Source organism: Giraffa tippelskirchi, chromosome 10, assembly GCF_054371585.1.
Source record: "Giraffa tippelskirchi isolate mGirTip1 chromosome 10, T2T-mGirTip1v1.2.pri, whole genome shotgun sequence".
Taxonomy (NCBI): Eukaryota; Metazoa; Chordata; class Mammalia; order Artiodactyla; family Giraffidae; genus Giraffa; species Giraffa tippelskirchi.
Genome location: NC_137284.1, coordinates 152,808,494 through 152,821,826, shown reverse-complemented (window position 1 = coordinate 152,821,826; position 13,333 = coordinate 152,808,494). Strand labels below are relative to the sequence as shown.

Sequence of the window (13,333 nt, the reverse complement as noted above, 5' to 3'; positions counted from 1 at the left end):
GCTGGGAAAGATTGAAGGCAGGAAGAGAAGTGGACGCCAGAGGATGAGATGGTTGGATGGCATCATCGACTCAATGGACATGAGTTTGAGTAAACTCCTGGAGTTGGATAGGGAGGCCTGGTGTGCTCTAGTCCACGGGGTCGCAAAGAGTCAGACATAACTAAGAGACTGAACTGAACTGAACTGAACCCTCATATACTCAGACAAATGCAGCTCTAAGAAAAACCTGCTTTGTCCCTTTACACACAACGAAACTGCTTCTCCTAAATAGAAATAAACTCTGAAGCTTATAAGAGTAACCTAAAATAAATTTTTGAGACTAGCCTAAACTTTAATTTATGCATCATTTTGATAACACACAAGTTTTAGCAGTTGACTTTCACCTTTTAAAATCTCTTGACATGAGACAATTTTAGAGAAGTTCCTGAACACCATTTTCAAAGGAATTAAATGTAGCTTTTCTTGATTTTTACAGAACTGCCATAAATATCCTGATACGCGTATCTAAAACTTTCTTGGACTTTCATCATTAATGCCACATTGGCAAATGGTCTGTTTAGGCTATTGATTGCTATTTATTTTGCTGGGTGCATTAAATTCTAGAAGGTGATGATGAAGTTTCATGGCCAATGTCAATGTTCACGTGACAGTGCACACTGATGCTGTATATGTCTCTCCTCATTCAGGAAGAGGCAGAGCTTGGAAATGACCAATTATTTAACAGCCCTCTCTTCCCAGCACTGAAACTGATCAAATCACAAGTCAGTGAGAGTAATGGCTGTTTTTTTGGCAGCTAAAAATAGTTTAAAAACTGAATTGTGTATTTTTTCTCTTTAAAATTATATATGTTAATATATATCCACTGCTGAAAACTTGGAAATTACAGAATTGTTAAATCATGAGGTAAAAGAACCTTTGAACCCATCACCCAGAACTACACAGCTAAAAATTTTGGTATGTTAATATACCTACAACAATAGCACTTAGAAGATAGTACAAATGATTTTATGGACAACTGTTGAAATATATTTCCTAAAAGTGCAATTAAATACTAACAGCAGGTTTTTTCCTTTAAAATATTATGGAATAGCAGTACAGCTGAATAGTATTCAGCCAATGAAAAGTGTAGGGACTTACTTGTCAAGTGATATCACCTGGTTTTGAAGGGAAGTTAAGAGACTAAACAGAAGACATGAATGGTTCATGAAATTCCACTAATAAGACAATGAAGCATTTTCTTTAAAGACAAAACTGGATAGAGAGACAAAACTGTTGCAGAGACAACAGGACAGAAAGAGGTTCACGCAATAGATCCTGGAAAGTAGAGCGAGTGCTGGTTGGTTGAGCAGAGCAGAGAAAGCTCAACTGGAAAGGTCAGTTCTGGGTTGTAAGAGTGGGTAGTGAAGGATGGAAAGCAGGGCCTATTTGCATTGAAAAACCCTGGTAAATCTGCAGAGTTCAGGAGTCAAGGCTACAGGAAGCTCTGAAAGTCAAGGTGTCCATGAGACCAGGGGAAAAAAAAAAAAGGTTGAAATTCCGGGTATGAGATAGTTAGAAGATACTCAGTTCCCTTGACATTCTGCACAACCACCCACCCCACCACCTCTCTGTGGCAGAAGAAGGAAGCTTACTAGAGTGGGTGGGAAAAATCTGCACCTGAGACGCCAGTGAGAAAGGCAACCCCTCCCAGCCCTACTCGGGTTTCCACAACTCAGCAATCAGACTCATCCAAACAAGCCTAAGATGGAAGCCTTCTTCTTTGAATGGAAGGCTTCAAAATTTTTACCTCATGAGCCCTTTTTTTTTTTTCAAACTGCTGAAGAATGTACACACTGAAAGAGAAAATGAGTCCAAACAGACTATGGATGACCTAAAATTTGCGACATGAGTCCAACCAACACTAGTTCAGAAATTGCACAGACATGAAGGGAATGTTCAGGATGATCACAGAGAAAAATCTAGGAGTTGCCAGTCCAGATAGGAGCGGGCGGATGGTGGTCTACAGGAAGGCCATTTCTGGGGAGAAAAAAACAAAGAAATACTTATACAAAACTATACAGGTGTATAAAATACCTGGCCGGGCTGCACCGCAACTCTGATTTGGAGGCGTGAGGAGGCATCAGGAGGAGTGTTTGCTTGATAGCAGGCAAGAGGAGCACTCCGTGTAGACAGTCAGGGAGAAGGTTCTCAAGGGTTTCTCATCGTTTCCCTGCGAGCTCCCCAAGCTCTGCCGAGATCCCGCGAGATAAAGATCCCGCGAGATTGAGCTTCCTCTTGGAGGGGCGTTCCTTGAACCTGCGGGTCTGAGGCCAGGTTCTCAGAGCCCGCGACGTTCAGCGCATCCCAGGCCGGCGTCTGCCCGCCCCCCACAACCCGAAGCCCACATTACTTCCCCTGACGCACCTGAAGCCACAAAACACACCCTTTGGTCTCCTAATGCACCCGATTTGCCTTCTTGGAAAACCCCACATATCACCTGCTGGGACCAGGCCCTGCCCCAAGCAGTAGGCAACTTCCTTTAGCTCAAAAGAGAAAACTTTTCTCAGCTTGCATGCGGAGGCCTGCTCCCTCACTTGGCAGTTGTCCTAGGCGAGAAAGAGAGCATGATGACCCAAGGTAGGTCTTCAGGGAAAAGACTACACATATGTTATTATTATTAATTATTAATTATTATTATTATTTTCCCCTGCAGTATTTTCCCCGAAGAACAGCATCTGGCCATCACTCTCTCTTTCTCACCTAGGCCAACTTCCAGGTGAGGGAGCAGGCCTCCTCACCCCAGCTAAGAAAAGTTTTCCTCTTTTGAACTAAAAGAAGATGCCCGCTGCTTGGGGCGGGGCTTGGTCCCCGTAGGTGGTGCCAGTGGTAAAGAACCCACCTGCCATTGCAGGAGACATAAGAGATGTGGGTTCCATGCCTGGGCTGGGAAAATTCCCGGAGGAGGACATGGCAACCCACTCCAGTATTCTTGTCTGAAGAATCCCATGGACAGAGGAGCCTGGCAGGTTAAGGTCCATCAAGTCACAAAGAGTCAGACACGACTCAAGTGACTTAGCGCGCACGCACGCACACACACACATACACACACATATATATTTATACTGAGAAGTTATTTAACAAATTTCATTATACTGGGAGGACACAAAATTTTAGTGGAGACTTTAGAAATAAATAGGTACTAATAGAAAACTAAGCAATTTTTTAAAAAGTTTAATATTAACTCCAAGAAAAGAGAGTATTCATAAGGATATGTGATCATTTTTTAATAACTTTGGGGTTCCAATGTAAAAATAGTGTCACAATGATATATCATGAAAGTTTGATATAATCATATTTACAAGTTTTGCAGAGAGGTGGCAGAAATAGAAGCAAGTACAAAATATTTTAAACTAAAATATCAAGAAAATGCCAATAGTCTATCATATATAAATACGGATGCACTCATTGTAAGGATAGCAGAATTGCAAGATGGTCTCTAGAGAGCGGGGATAAGGGGTTGGAATGAGTGATGCAATATTACTTTTAGTTGTAAATCTTTAAAAGCAATTTGTTTTTTTAATCATACATATGCATTACAATGATGAAAAAACAAAGACAATAGGTATGCTATTTTTATTTCATGTACAATATTTTATATCTTTATACAAATAAGAATTTACACTATGTTTTAAAGTTAACCTGTTAGGTACTTATACACTTTACTTGCAATATAAGAACATCATATATGTTATCAATTCTGGAGAAACCACAGAATCTTCTCATCAGATTTACTTAAACATAGCTAGATCACTGTGGTCATGGTCAAGGCTTGTCACAAGGTATTAATCAAAATCAGGGACATTGGGCAAATTTAGTTTTCAACATTAAGTGAATAAAGGCAGTTTCTACAATGTATTTTAAAAAATATAAAACCTTCCCTAAGTCTCAAGGTTATATGCCATCTGTCCTTGGAACTACTAGAACACACATCCAAGACTTAGAGAAGACAGTTTAACAGTAAACAGGTCTAGAAAATTAAAGTTTTGATGACATAAAAAGAATAAGACTCATTGAAATCTTACAGTGAATGGCCTGCCAAGATTTTGTCTTTATCTAAATAAGGAAAGACTCAGGACTAAGCCAAAGCTCTTGTGTCAACAGTTTCTTTGCCAAAAATTTCTCTCAAGGATTTCTCTTTCATTAATAGTGGGAACGTGTGGTTTGTAGGTTCACAAATAATTTTCAAGACTCAATCAAAGTTATTGGTGATTTATTTTATTTCTACATCCACTGTGAAATAAAACCTCAAAAACACTTTTTATAATACAGGTGTCCTGACAGTATAAATGACTTGCAATTTTGTGATTCTATGCAGAGAAACCCTGTTTTGTTTTGGAAGGAGTTCCCTTACAACTTCACAGACTTCACAGTTGTTATATCACTCCTACCTTAACAAAGGCAATTTAAACACTACGAAAATATTATAATGAGGAGAAGCCTGGTTATGGACTGACCACTGAAGTTGCAGAAGGAGGAACTTTCAATAACTTTCCATATTCATTTATTTGGAGGTTTATAATGTGCCTCAGCAGTAAAGACTATGTCTGCAATTCAGGAAACAACACCGCAGGAGCCTTGGGTTCGATCCCTGGGTGGGAAGATCCCCTGGAGGAGAAACTGGCAACCCACTCCAGTATCCTTGCCTGGGAAATCCCATGCACAGAGAAGCCTGGCTGGGTTACATTCCACAGAGTTGCAAAAGGGTCGGACACGACTTAGCGACTAAACAGCAACAACAAATAATGTGTCAGGCATTGTGCTAAGTGTACATGAGCTTTGTACCTACAAAACCCACGGTCTAGATGAGGAGAAAACACTTCAGAAATGAAACTCAACTGGGATTTTAAATTAATAGCACAGAGGAAATTTTTCTACACAAGTTGAATAGGTGAGATTTCATTTATTTCTCCTTATATGTCCTATAAATATTGGTAACTAAGAACAGAACAGATTCAGTTTAAAGTGTTAAAATTTTGCTATATTGTCTATAAACACACACATACATCTCAGTTTAATTTTAATATACAGCTTGAAATGGCCTAATCAGAAGTACAAGAATCCATTGTTGGTTATTTAACAATTAAGTATGCTGAAAGATTGCTTAGTTAGCAACTAAGAATTTGAATCAAAAGGCCAACCACAAGAGCCAGCTGTTCTGAGCACTTAATGTATTACTATCTTCAATTAATGTCAGAGACTTGATAAATAAACACAAGCATGAAAGATGAAAGAATAAATGGTTGATATTTCTGGTTTGCACTTGAAATGCCACACAAACACATCTGCCCCTACAAGAATAGGGTGTAGGCATCTAGGGAACTCAATAATCTATAATCCTTGGGACTGGAATGCTACCCTGAAGATTTGAATTGGTACCTTATTCAGAAGCCTATTGGAGGATTTCATAGCCAGACTTTTGCCAGGTTAGCTGGATGCTGCTGCTAGAATATTATGGCTTATGTCTTGAGTAAACACACATTCAAGGTGCTGTCAGAGCATCAAATAGAGAACTGGGATTTAATGGAGCCTAGAGAGTTGCATAGGGCTTCCCTGATGGCTCAGCAGGTAAAGAATCTGCCTACAATGCAGGAGACACAGGAGACCGGGGTTCAGTCCCTGGTGGGAAGATCTCTTGGAGGATATGGCAACCCACTCCAGTATTCATGCCTGGAGAATCCCAGGGACAGAGGAGCCCAGTGGGCCACAGTCCATGGGGTCACAAAGAGTCAGACAGGACTGAAGGGACTTAGCAGGCCCAAGCACACTTCATAAATGATGAATACATTTTAAAGACACTTTGATAATTTATATAGATATTTTTCAAAGTTTACATTTATGCTTATTTTGCTCCATTAAAAAGAAACTGAGGTGTTGAAATTCAAAATCCCTGTCCTTTCCACCTGGTATGCAAAAATAGCTTGAAATACAAAAGACTAATTCAAACAATTATGTTATCATTGGCTTTACAATTGGTTTGACTAGTATCTTTTACCCTCCACAAAAAAAAAGTAGATTGGTTGAATAATTAATTAAATTTGCATCCTTAACCTACCAATATTATGAATTTGTCAAATGTATTCCAGGTCTCTCAGAAACCCAGATTAGATTTGTTTTTCTAACTTTTCAATTTATTAAAAAATACAATTCAAATAATAATAATTTATAAAATTTTATAAAAGATAACTTGTTCCTGTGAATTATAAAGAACATACATAAAGGAAAATTTGGAGTTATAGGTTTTATACTTTTTTCACATATTAACCTTAAAAACTGATAATTTCAAAATGGATATAATTTAGGACCTGGCATTGGAATTATTATTATTATGCCATCAAAACTATATTTATAAAGTGGGACTAATAATAACATATACATATGATTTCTTTTTGAAAGTAAAATGAGTTATGACATTTACATGTTGTCTGGTGGTGGTGTTGGTGGTTTAGTCGCTAAGTTGTGTCCAACTCTTGAGATCCCTGGACTGTGCCCACCAGGCTCCTCTGTCCATGGGACTCTCCAGGCAAGAGTACTGGAGTGGGTTTCCATTTCCTTCTCCAGGGGAGTTTCCCAACCCGGGAATCAAACCCTGGTCTCCTGCACTGTAGGCAGATGATTTACCAACTGAGCTATGAGGGAAGCCCTCATAACATGTTGTCTGGAATACATTAAATGTTAGTTCATTTTATTACTTAGAGAAGCATATCAGGTTATTTCATTAAGTTATACCTGACATTTTGTAGTCTGGTACATGAGTGGAAAAAAATGAATGAGCAATGCAGAGATATTTCTTGTGTGTATTACTAGAGTACAGATCACAAGAAAGCATGTTTGATAATATAAGGAAAAATAAATTTTTCAATCACTCTGTAAGACAGCACAGCAGATGTACAAGGGACTTTGAAGTCGTACAGATCAGAACTCAAATTCTAGCTTTGACACCTTCAGCTGTGTCATCTGCGGCAAGTTATATACTCTTGTAAAGTTGAGTTTCCTTTCTGTGTAACAGAAATTATAAAATAATTTCCCTTATAAGGTGGTCGTAAGAATCAAAGGAGAGAATAAGCAGAATATCTAGGATGTCATCAGAGTTCAGCAAATGTAGGGATCAACAGAATATGCTGCTGATACTTTCAAGCCAATGAATGCAATGTTTATTCAGCATTGTTTATTAAGTGTTTTGTATGCACAAGGAACCACAATGAAGTTGGGATGATATCAAGATGCACAGGCATTGTCTCTGAATTTTAGACTTTACTACGTTAGTGATGAACTGACTTCCATAGAGAAAGGGACTGAATCTTAGTCTTCTCTGTATTACATTGCCTAGCATAGTTCCAAAAATGTGATACGTGCTCAAAAGCATTTTTAAGTTAAGTGGAGCCTGGCGGGCTACAGTCCGCAGGGTTGACATGACCGAGCACGATGACTAAGCATGAATGGGAAGTGTACGTGTTTTCTGTTCCTATATTTTTTTCCTTGTCTAGAATTGTTCATTGGAAGGACTGATGTTGAAGCTGAAACTCCAATACTTTGGCCACCTCATGCGAAGAGTTGACTCATTGGAAAAGACCCTGATGCTGGAAAGGATTGAGGGCAAGAGAAGGGGACGACAGAGGATGAGATGGTTGGATGGCAGCACCGGCTCGATGGACATGGGTTTGGGTAACTCTGGGAGTTGGTGATGGACAGGGAGGCCTGGCGTGCTGTGATTCATGGGGTCGTAAAGAGTCGGACACGACTGAGCGACTGAACTGAACTGAACTGAGAATGTCATATTGTGGAATAATATACTGTGTAGCCTTTCGAGTTTGAGTTGAGTATCCATTCTTTACTACTTATACGTTACCCTACAATTTACTCTCCACCTTTGTGTTGTCTCATTTTTGTTATAGCACCTATTACTCCCCGAAAACATCGTTTTATTTGTTTGTGTTTATTATATACTTTCTTTGCTCTGAGCTGAGGCAGCTACATATGTGACACTTTTATGCAAATTAGATATTTTAATTTCAGATTTACTTTCAACTTAGGTGAAAGTGAAAGTGTTAGTTGCTCATTTGTGTCTCTTTGAGACCCCATGGACTGTGGCCCTCTAGGCTCCTCTGTCCATGGAATTCTCCAGGCAAGAATACTGGAGTGGGTTGCCATTCCATTCTCCAGGGGATCTTCCTGACCCAGGGATCGAACCCCAGTCTCCGGCATTACAGGCAGATTCTTTACCATCTGAGCCACCACTTAAACAAAATGTAGCCTTCAATGGCCTTTCCAGGTGAAAGACTAGATGAAGTCCTCAGTCCTCAGAGTGGGCTAGTCAACATTCAATGGTACAATTTACATATAGAAAATATACATTTTGAATAAAAAAGCAATGCAATGAAAGATGCAGAGATGAGTTGTAGATTATATATAAACTTATTTATGAAGATCAGTTATTTAGAAGATAGATTATCAACAGAGTAACCAAAAAAAAAAAGTTATGTTTGTCCCTTGTCAGAGCTTTTGTGAAAAGCAGATTCCCATATATGACGAGTTCAGAGATAGGTATTTATAAATACAGATCAGTAAAATACACACCAGGCTAGAAGAGGATAAAAATAACTAATAATGATACCTTCCATCTCCAGTATTTTATATGTTAAATAGTGGTAAATTAAACAAATATTCTAGACCCAATTACTGTGCTAGATCAATGCATGATTAATGGAAAATTTATTTAAGAACCTACAGAAAGTAGAAAGAAAATTTCTGGGACCATATGACAAACTCTTGATGTAAATCATGCTATAAATAGCCACTGTTGGAGAAAAAAAAAATCTGGTTGTTGGTTTTATGACTCACTGGTAAAAATCAGTTTTAGATACATGTCCCTTACCTATTAATTTTACTGTGTAAAAGGAATTTTAAAATGTGACATTTTCTATTTTCATTTCATCGAAGTTGCAAAAGTCAACAACAAAACATGAGGTTCTATAACCCCAATATTCAAAAGCAGACTACTAGAATATTTATATGGGCCCAGAAAAGGGAAGATCCAAAAATCTCTCTCCCTTATTATCCTATTTACTTACATAGTGACAAACTGGAAAGAAATACATTAAAAATGAGAAAAAAAATCACCCAAATTCAGTTATGTAATTGTTCTATTTCTTTTTGTTTTCCCTAAGTTCTTTTGTATGGTTGCATAATCCTTATCTCATGAAGCCATATCTTAAAGTTTAGAGTTATCATGCTGTCTTGATTTTTCTATTAATTTTCTGACTTTTCCCTGTGTGTGTGTGTGAGAGCACACATGTATGTGAATTTGTTACCCTTCTTTCTTTCTTCCACTCTTCAAATGTAGATGAAGTCAATGCTTGGTTTATGCTTTTTCTCTCTCTTCTTCCTTCTTGAAAGTTTAACATATCTATATCTATCTATATATCTATCCGAACTCCAGAGATTCATGGAAATAATATTATTTCCATGGAGATAACATTATCTGTGCAAGCCAACCTTTGTTTGCATATTTCTGTCCATTTCATCCAGGCTCAGAACTACACTCTAATCTATGATTAATTGTTTCCATGCAATCTCAGTCTTATACAATGTCTTTCATTAGACCCTGACCATAGTCTCTATAATGCTTCTTGTACACAGTACTTCCTCTGCATTTCCACCTTAGTTAACACTCATTTTTTAATACTTTAACCTCTCAGTGATTATTTTCAAAGCAACTACACCTATTTTCTGTTGTCAGACTTTCCTATCACTTATGAAATCATCATTTTGTTAAACCTCACTTTCTGTCCTCTGTTTAAAAATACATATCAAACTTCCCCCTTCCACCTCCCATACAGAAACACTCAAATCTTTTAGCCTGGCATCACTTGCCTCCTCCATGTGTGGGAAGCGTTGATTTTGCAGTCTCACCCCTTTCTATCCTCCCTCTTCCTTTATAGACACCATGTGCTCCAGCTAGCATGACCAATGAATACTTGGCGAATGCTACATTTTCCACATGCACATTAAAAAAAAATCTATTTATTATTCAGTTGCACCTCCATGGCATGTGGGATCTTAGTTCTCTGACTAGGGATCAAACCCACGGCCCCTGGTTTTGGAGCACAAACTCTTAACCATTTCACCAACAGAGAAGTCCTTCCATATACACTTTTAAAACATGCCCCTCCTCCATTGAATACTCAAAGCATAGTTAATTTTCAAGGTCCAGGCCTTCTTTCTCCACGAAACTTTGCTGGTTTACCTAAACCAATAGTCTTATAGACTTCATTTGTCATTTACACTTTCATTATAAGAGGCTACAGATGTCACAGTTACCAAGAGAAAAGAGCCAATAATTGTCCTGAGATATCAATTACATGTAACTGAAAAATCTAAAATCAACAAGTAAGGGAACAAACCGTGTAAGATACATCAATTGCTATGCAAGTGGTCAAAAGAAGGAACATCAAAATGACCAAAAGAGTAAAGGGGAGTAGCAATCTGTGAGCAAGTGCCTGGTTTAATATTGGCACTTAACAGTGAGGTTTTCATTCTCAGTCTCAAATGCATCACATTAAAATATTTATTTTTTTCCTCTCTGGAAAAATGATGTTTTAAGTGTAATAAAACTATGCCACAAATGTGAAAAATGAATATAAATTTTATCAGCCAATCACAGAAACTAGAATTTTGAGTGTTGCTTAATTTGTGGGAGATGCTACAAATCAATCAAGTAAAACAAGGTTTTAGCACTAAAGCTATTTCATTAAAATTTGATGTTAACTATAAAATATACTCAAATCCTGAATTTGAAACAAAATGTCATCATAAGGCCCCAGTAAACTTTTAACACTCAATATCCAATGTAGCATTTTCTATACACACATACACACACACACACAATATTACTTTGATTTCTATTTTTTTTTCTTATTTTGAATATTGTCATGCACTTTCTGGACTTCCCAGGTGGCTCCAGCGATAAAGAATCCACCTGCAAATGCAGGAGACATAAGAGATGCAAGTTCAATCCCTGGGTCACGAAGATGCCCTGGAGGAGAGCATGGCAACCTACTCCAGTATTCCTGCCTGGAGAATTCCGTGGACAGAGGAACCTGGCAGGCTATAGTCTATGGGGTGACAAAGAGTGGGACACAACTGAAGAAGCTTAGCATGCACAGATGCACATGCACTTTCCAAATTATTATATATAACTGATACACACTGATATGGGACTTTATCAGTATTCATGTTTGAGAAGAAGAAAATTTGGTTAACCTATTAGGAGCAGGGCTTTCCAAGTGGCTCAGTGGTAAAGAATCTGCCTGCCAACGCAGCAGATGTAGGTTTGATCCCTAGGTCGGGAAGATCCCCTGGAGAAGGAAATGACAACCCACTCCAGTATTCTTGCCTAGGAAATCCCCTGAACAGAGAAACGTGCAGGCTACTGTCCACAGGGTCACATAAGAGATGGACAGGACTTAGTGACTAAACAACAACAAGTACAATATGAGCAGAGGCAAAAGAATTATGTTTTCAAAAAGCATTGTAGTTAGATCTATTTTTAATGCTTTAGAAGCACCTGTCAGCAAGAACATCTGCACCCTAACAGACTATTTTAAGGAAGTTTAAATCATTCTTATGCTGACAAATATAGCCATATTCCAAATATGTGCATCTCATAAAAGTAAATACATATTCAATGACTCATTAAAATCAAACTTTAAAAAACATCATGATTCAGGACCCAGCACATATTTTTAAAATAAAAATATTTTTAATGAAAGAACTGTATACTGTACCTATGCAAATATTTATCTCAGTTAATAATGATGATCACTATAAAAATGCTTGTTAATCAAAGAAAAGAAATCATTACACTTCATTCTCACCAAAATTATTTATTCTTCTCTACAAAATACAATGTGTGTTTGAGATACTTGAAAATTACCATATATTATTTACATAACAGTTATAGTGCTCTTGAAGAATGTAAACCAAATTTTATTGTTTTTACTAAGTGCTAAAAATTGTTGTAGTTTTATTTCTGTGATAATGATAATGCCCTTTGGTTTGTCATCTGATTACGCACTGGGTTCCCATACTCAAATGGAGTGCAAATGACAGCTATAAAGGAAAGATGTTCGACTGTCGTATTCAACTTGTATGAGTCTCTGCATGCAAAAGGCTTTGAAAGCTAGTCTTCATGAAAGGTAAAAGTAATTTCTAAATTCCATAAGCTCCTTTTAAAAATCAAGAGCTAGACTTGGCCAACTCTGATCAAAGACTAATACTCCAAATCCTTGCTAGGACGACCTCAGGAGAGGATGAAAGGGACAGACATTTCAAATAGGAAGAGAAAGTAGAAAGAATTCCATATCAAGACAAACCAATGGTGAACAAATGAGAATGAAACCTGACTCTCTAAGAGGAATGATTTCCCAATTTCCTGGATTTTAAGCAGAAAGGTGGGGTTGCTGTTGATCAGTCACTAAGTTGTGCCTGACTCTTTGTGACCCCATGGACTGCAGCACGCCAGCTTCCCTGTCCTTCACTAAGTTTGCCCTAACTCATGTCCCTTGAGTTGGTGATGTCATCCAACTATCCCATCCTCTGTTGCCCCCTTCTCCTCCTGCTTTCAGTCTTCAATAAATTATATTGGAGAAAGAAAACAGCAAACCATTCCAATATTTTTGCCTTAAGAATCCCATGAACAGTATGAACAGGCAAAAAAGGTGGGGTGGGTAAAGGCCAAATTATAAAACCCTTGAGGATATACCTATAGCCCTCAAAGGTTGAGAAAGGTCATCTAGGTCAGGGATTAGTCTGTCGCCCCATCTTCCAGAGAACTTTTGGGGATGATAGGAGGTATTTTTGATGATCCCAGTAGGGGAGTGAGGGTCATCTCTGACAACTGGCATCTGAAATATAGAAGCCAAGGATGTTCCTAAACAATCTATAGTAATGACAGCAGTCCCCTATCATAGAGAATGATCTGTTTCCAAACTCTTAATCCCAATATCAGTTATTGTCTCATTGAGGGCAGGTAAAATCAGTTGTAATCCAGAATTAGTCTATATTTTCTATTTTGTTGTTGGTTAGTTGCTAAGTGGATGAAGCACAAGCTGGACTCAAGATTGCCGGGAGAAATATCAATAACCTCAGATATGCAAATGACACCACCATTATGGTAGAAAGTGAAGAAGAACTAAAGAGCCTCTTGATGAAAGTGAAAGAGGAGAGTGAAAAAGTTGGCTTAAAGCTCAACATTCAGAAGACAAAGATCATGCCATCCGGTCCCATCAATTCATGG

The 13,333-nt window shown here is 38.0% G+C and overlaps 1 protein-coding gene across 4 annotated transcripts in view; it reads right to left on the bottom strand.

Annotated features, from left to right (window-relative positions):
* CNTNAP2 (contactin associated protein 2) overlaps positions 1–13,333 on the bottom strand; it is a 2,222,175-nt gene that overhangs the window by 1,393,737 nt on the left and 815,105 nt on the right. The window contains exon 1 of one of the 4 annotated variants that reach the window (XM_081537163.1): positions 2,074–2,229. The exons of the other annotated variants lie outside the window; for them this stretch is intronic. The gene's annotated coding sequence lies outside the window, so the exon portion shown is untranslated. Of the gene's footprint in view, positions 1–2,073; positions 2,230–13,333 lie in introns of those variants that run through there. 4 annotated transcript variants of the gene reach the window in all.